Here is a 7,029-nt window from a genome sequence, read left to right on the forward strand (position 1 = left end):
TATACAGTGCTGTATGAAGTTATGTCAGTGAAGCTGGGGGTGGGGGGTGGGGAATGACATAATCAGCAGCCAAAGAAATGCAACTGTAAAATGAGCTATGAATGTTTTTCTTCTATCAATATAATTTTTAAAAATACCATCTGTATGCTTATAAGAACAGAATAATATGGCATCCTCATAAACACATATTTTGAAAATATGTTTTGGAAAGAAATTTGGCAATATCTATTGAGAACATTAAATTTTACATATATATATGTGTGTATATATATACATATATCTTTTGACATTGTAATTTTCTTTCAAGTAATCTATTCTAGGGAAATGTTCTAAAATAAAAATGTAACATTCCCCCAAAAAGGAAATACTAGCCTCTAAGTCTTCCTCAATACCCTATTCTTTTCTTTCCAATTATGTGTGTGTGTGTGTATATATATATATATATATATAAATCATTTATATATATAAAATCATATTTATTTGCTTTGTCCCTCAGTCATGTCCAACTCTTGGCGACCCTATGGACTATATAGCTAACCAGGCTGCTCTGTCTGTGGGATTTTTCCGGCAAGAATACTGAAATGGGTTGCCATTTCCTTCTCCAGGGGATCTTCCTGACCCAGGGATTGAACCCATGTCTCCTGTGTCTCCTGCACTAGCAGACAGATTCTTCACTGCTGAGCTACCGGGGAAGCATTATATATATAATATATATTATGTACATAATATATGTACATATCCCCTGGAGAAGGGAAAGGCTACTCACTCCAGAATTCTGGCCTAGGGAATAATGGGGTTGCAAAGAGTCAAACACGACTGAGTGCCTTTCACCTTTCATATATATATATATATATCTTTTATATATACTTATATAAAATATATGTATATATCTTTATATATATATACATATATCTTTTACATATATCCATCTATATATATATATATTTCCTGTTGAGCTGTTGTTGGGAAAAGGCCTAAGAAATTGCAAAGCTTTAGTGATATGAGCAAGATTATGAACTTGCCCCAAAATAGAGATGTGAATATAAGTTTACACTTGAAACCGCTCGCTTGTGTAAAGAGGACAGGCATTCTCGCAGACTGGGGAAGTGGCTCTCAGACAGACTCTGGGCCTTGTCCACGACCACAGAGCTCATAAGTGGTACAGATGGCAATCAAGCCAAAGCCTTTGTTCTGACTGGTGAATCTCAATTCTTCTCGCTACCCCTACAGCTCTTTCTCGATTCCATCTGCTCCATGGGGACAAACAAAGTCCAGGGACTGCTGCGGCTTCCGATGCTGTTATGCTGCGACTCAGTGCCACATGGAGGATTCCATGAGCCCCAGGGAGGGGGCTCCCTGCCCTGGGAACCTGTGCCTGACTTCAGAGGATTCTCTCTCAGGATCTAAGGAACTAGGAAAAGGTTCATCCCTCTTACAGCCGTGAGCAACAAAAGACTTTGCAAACTTGTCTTTTCTAAAGATCCCAGATGGATAAATAGAGAGGGAAATGACTCCAAATGTTACCAAACTCACAGAAAAGAAGATTAATGTGAGCTGAAAACATAACGAACTGGGTTGTTCATCACGGAAAAAAATCAGATTAGCAACAGCAGAATGAAATGAACGTGCTTTTGGAATCTCGAGTCCCTCAAATGCCAGAGAGGCTGCAGCTGAACCCCGAGGCTGACTAAGCCATCCGTCAACAGCTCGTTTCATCTGCAGTGTAGGCTCACCTCCCTCCCGTGTTTTCCCTCCTACAAACCTTCATTGCGGGGCATTTGGGGACTGTAGTCATTGCCTAGATGGGGGAGAAAAGACATAAAAGGAAGGTACTGGAGGCTACTTCAGAGAAGAAGGAGGGTGGCAGAGGACAGGCACAGGTTCCTGGGTGGAGGACAGGAGATGGACAAATGAATGTGAATAGAGAAACTAGAGTTTCCTGTCATCAAGCAACTTCCACCAATTGAGTATGTGCCACCTCCACCCTCCTAAATCCTGTGAATCGGTGCAAACCCTCCTCTGGAGCACACTCACATCTCTCCAGAGACCGAATCCATCTGGAGAAAAGTATCCTCTAATTTAGACTATGAGCTTCCCAGGTGGCTCAGTGGTAAAGAACCCACCCATCAAGGCAGGAGACTCAGGTTTGATCTCCAGGTTGGGAAGATCTCCTGGAGAAGGAAACGCAACCTGCTCCAATATTCTTGCCTGGGCTACAGTCCATGTGGCTGCAAAAGAGTCAGACATGACTTTGGTGACTAAATAACAACAACAGTTTCGACTCTAAGCCCTGTGAGGGCAGGGACTGGTTTCTGCCTCGTGTAGAAATAATAGCAAATAATTACAAGGTAAACAGTGCACTGAGTTTGTTTTTCAGCTTTCATCCTTATGATCATTGTGCCCGTGGGCAAGTTATTAACCTCTCTACACCTCACTCTGCTCCTCCTCATATAGAGATTATAAAAGCATCTGATGACAATGTTGACATGAAAATTGTATCAGATAATCCATTCCAAGCATTTAGTACAATGCATAGTAGGTACCAAGTGGTCAACACTTGTTAGCTATAGTTATTATTATTATTCCAGAACCATTTCCAACTCGTAGCGTAGTGCTACATGAATATCTATCATCGTATGAATGAATCAATGAAATATTCAGCAATCTAGCTGTGCTTTTTCTTCCCTATGGTAATTATTTTCATTATTTTGGCACATAAACGTCGGCTCATCAAACATCTGTTGGTTTTACATGTCAAAACAGTAGTAGCCTCCGGCAAAATCACAAGTGTAGATTCCCACTTGAAGAATAGAACTTTTTCTCAGCACACATCTCTAGGCTTTGTTTCTCCAGAATGGTCAGTCCAATGCTCATGGTCACAGACAAGAGATGGTTAGGACGTATCTTCTCAACATCAGAGTGCAATCTGTCTTGAGATGAAATCCTTCATGCCCTATATGGTCCACCCATACACAGGATGAAATGCCTGTTGGGAGTATAAATCCTGCATATTCCTTGCACTCAAAGAGGCTGGACTCAAAACTATTTCATTTTCTCTCTGTGATTCACAAAAAGGGAATGGAATCTTCTGGGGTTGGCTACATCGCTATTGCTGCAACAGCCTCCAGAGCCTTCATCCTCACCCAGGACTTTGAAGTGACAGAAAGACGCAGCATGTGGAGACGTCCAAAGACATCGCATCAAGGTTACCTCCAGCAGGGAGGACAGAAGAACTGTCTCTCTGCTCTGTCGCGCTGATTGACTGTTTTCCAAAGGGATTATCAGCTTGGCATTGCCTGCAAGTACTGGTTAGATGAACAGCTATTCCCAGGAAGGGAAGCTGTGGGGAGATGTGACTCTCAGAGTGAAAACCAGGCATTCTGCAGACACCAGTGCTTCTCCGGCAGAGGGCAGAGCTAAGGAGGCGCCTAAATGCCCTCTTGTTCTGACCCCGTCAGGTCTAACCACAAACCCAGAGTAACAAACAAGCCATCCTTCTGCGGGGCGGGGGGCTGGGGTGTGGGGAAGCCCCCTTGCTAACTTCAGAATGAGTGAGTGGGACATAAAGGAGCCCTGGGGTCACCTTGGTGAGGTGACAGGCACAGCAGCTCTCCGCCTGCCCTCTTGAGGAGGAAGACGACCCAGCAAGGGGACAGCCCAAATGAAACAGCACCTCTTCTGCCTCCTAAATTCCCCTTCGCATCCCTCAACTCATTACTTCTGCCCCATCCTCACGCCCTCATTCCCTTCCAATAAGTCCGGGGCCACGAGGAAGCTGCAGGGTTTCTGGCTGTGCTGTCAGGGCTGAGCTGCGCCCCCACAGAGGACCGTTTGACCCCCAGACCCGAGCCTTGCTCCCGTGTCCCTGTCACACAAGTTTCCTTTTTCCCCCTTTGGTCGCACCCCTCGGCATGCAGAATTCCCCTGACCAGGGATCGAACTTGTGCCCCCCGCAGTGGAAGTGCAGCCTGAACCACTGGACAGTCAGGGAGGTCCCCTGTCACACAAGTTTCTGAGCTTCAGTAATTAATGCTGGGATCGGGTGGCAATCCTCAAATACTGTTTCCAGAAAGAAAAAAAAATGTACTTAGCAGCCTACTAAGTGAGAAGGCAGTTCTTTCCATGGCTCATTAAACTCTCTCTTGCGTGGAAGCAACCTAAATGTCCATCGACAGAGGAATAGATAAAGATGTGGTACATACATAAAATGGAATGTTAGCTGCTCAGTCATGTCCAGCTCTTTGAACCCGTGGACTGCAGCCCACCAGGCTCCTCTGTCCATGGGATTTTCCAGGCAAGGATACTGGAGTGGTTTACCATTTCCTTCTCCAGGGGATCTTCCCGACCCAGGGATTGAACCTGGGGCTTCTGCATTGCAGGTGGATTCTTCACTGACTGAGCTACCAGGGAAGCCCCTATAATGGAATATTACCCAGCCATTGAAAAGAATGAAATACGGCCTCTTGCAGCATATGATGGACTTAAAGATTGACATACTGAGTGAAGTTAAGTCAGGCAGAGAAGGAGACATCCCTTATGTGTGGAATCTGAAAAAAAATGATACAAATGAACTTATTTACCAAACAGAAACAGACTCACAGAGAACAAACGGTTCCTGGGAAAAGGGATAATTACGGAGTTTGGGATGGAAAATACACACTGCTGTGTTTAAGATGGATAACCAACAAGGACCTACTGTATAGCACAGGGAACTCTGCTCAATGTCATGTGGCAGCCTGGATGCCAGGGGAGTTTGGGGGAGAATGGATATGTATGGCTGAGTCCCTTCACTGTTCATCTGGAGCCACCACAATATTGTTAATCGGCTAAACCCCAATATAAAATAAAAATCTAAAAAAAAAAACCAGGGGACTGTATAACCTAGAAATTACCAGTTTACTTTTGCTTTTAACTCTCTGAAGCGCCCCAACTTAGAAAAATATATAGCTCTGCTTTGGTGTAACTTAATTATCTAAGTTTAAATACAGGCTGTCACTTATTTGTGACCTTGGTCAAACCTTTCTGTGCATTTAAATTCTTTGTCTAAAAAGCTGGCATAATAGGGGAATTCTCTGGTGGGCCAGTGGTTAGGAAATTACATACTGATTTCTTTATTTGCTCAAGTTTTCTGTCAACTAAGTTGTTGCTCAGTCTAACGTCCAATCACAAGTCTGGTGTACATTATTATATATGTGGGTCCTCTGTAAGTGGTTGGGCTTTTGTGTACTTTACTGTATAGAGTACATTAGTGTAGTATTTTTATTTCAAGCCTATGATGTGAGGAAGCAAGTGAAAAAGCAGGCTGATGCAGCTGGTACTTGTGCACTTTACAAGGTCCTGTCCTGTAAGATTGGAAATGTTTCTTTATTTTTTTGTATTTTTTAGTGTATTATTTGTGCAAAAAGGATTATAAGACCATTACAGAATAGTACTATACAGTTGATTGCGTTAGCTGGGTATCTAGGCTAACTTTGATGGACTTATGAACATACTCTTGGAAAGGAACTCGTTCATTTGCAAGGGACTTACTGTATATCCTGGCCCCTCCGTTTCCTCTCCAGAGTACTTCCTTGGAGCTAATAAGAGGCTGTCTCTCTCAGGCTATAGTCCTCACTAAGGTCCTAGAACAAAACTTATCGGGAAACTTTCAGATTTTTTTTTTTTTGAGTCAGCACTAACAAATAAACAACACTTTTTTTTTTTGAACTCTCTATCTCTCTCTCACTGGGTACTAAATAAAGAATAAAGATAAGATTATGTCTTCCCTGACATCTGTATTTATTATTCATCATGCTGCAAGGTTATAGGAAGGCCGAGTGGGAACCCATCTGTCTCAGTTTCTTTCAGCTTCTCTGTTATTATTACTTCCCACCAAGTGCCTAAGGTATTCGCAAGAGTGAGAGCTTTGCAAACTCTTAACACACAATCTACGTTTAAGTGTAGGCTCCCAAAGATGCTCCAAGGTGCAGAGGCAACTTGAACACTGCTTTTAGAAAGCATTATCCTTGCTGAATTCAGCTGCATTTCTGACTGGGATGGATGACTCTTACCACACACACACAAAAAAAACCCCCACAAAAAACCAACTTATCATAATCAATGACTTGGTGGGGAAAGTACAGGATTCAGATCTAAAATCAAGGAAATGAAAACACTAATTTAAATAGACACACGTACCTCAATGTTCACAGCCACGTTATTCACAATAGCCAAGATATGGAAACAGCCTAAACGTCCATTAACACTTGGATAAAGAATGGATAAAGAAAATGTGGCATATGCAGAGACAATGAGATACTATCGGCCATTAAAAAAAAATGAAATCCTGCCTTTTCCAACAACATAGATGGACCTGGAAGATATTACCCTTAGTGAAGTAAGTCAGAGAAAGACAAATACTGTATATTTTCACTATATGTGGAATTCAAAATATGTAGAAACAAGCAAATAAAACAGAAACAGTGTCAAGATACAGAAGACCAACTGCTGGTTAACAGTGAGGAGAGGGGCGGGAAAAGAGGAAAATAGGGAAAGAGGATTAAGAGGTAACAAACGACTAAGTATTAAAAAACAAGATACAAGGATGAGATGTTCAGCACAAGGAATACAGCCAATGTTTTATAACTTTAAATGGAATATAATCTATAAAAGTATAGCAGTATTATAATGTATACCTGAAACTAACATAATACTGCAAATCAACTAAATGTAACTATGAGTGATGATGGAAGTTAACTAGACTTATTGTAGTAAAATTTTTTGCAATATATACAAATACTGAATCAATGTTGTATACTTGAAACTAATACACCATTATATATAATTACTTTTAATAAGAGATGTCAAGTAAATATTAAGTGAAGATGTACATATATGATCCCCCCAGGGATCAATGCAAAGAAATAGAGGAAAACAATAGAATGTGAAAGACTAGAGATCTCTTCAAGAAAATTAGAGATACCCAGGGAACATTTCATGCAAAGATTGGCTCAATAAAGGACAGAAATGGTATGGATCTAACAGAAGCAG

At 41.6% G+C, this 7,029-nt stretch overlaps 1 protein-coding gene across 2 annotated transcripts in view; it reads right to left on the reverse strand.

The window, feature by feature from the left end:
• Nucleotides 1–7,029, reverse strand: part of LRRC3B (leucine rich repeat containing 3B) — a 95,894-nt gene that overhangs the window by 2,149 nt on the left and 86,716 nt on the right. The window lies entirely within an intron of this gene.

Source organism: Bison bison, unplaced genomic scaffold, assembly GCF_000754665.1.
Source record: "Bison bison bison isolate TAMUID 2011002044 unplaced genomic scaffold, Bison_UMD1.0 scf7180017864236, whole genome shotgun sequence".
NCBI classification, from domain to species: Eukaryota; Metazoa; Chordata; class Mammalia; order Artiodactyla; family Bovidae; genus Bison; species Bison bison.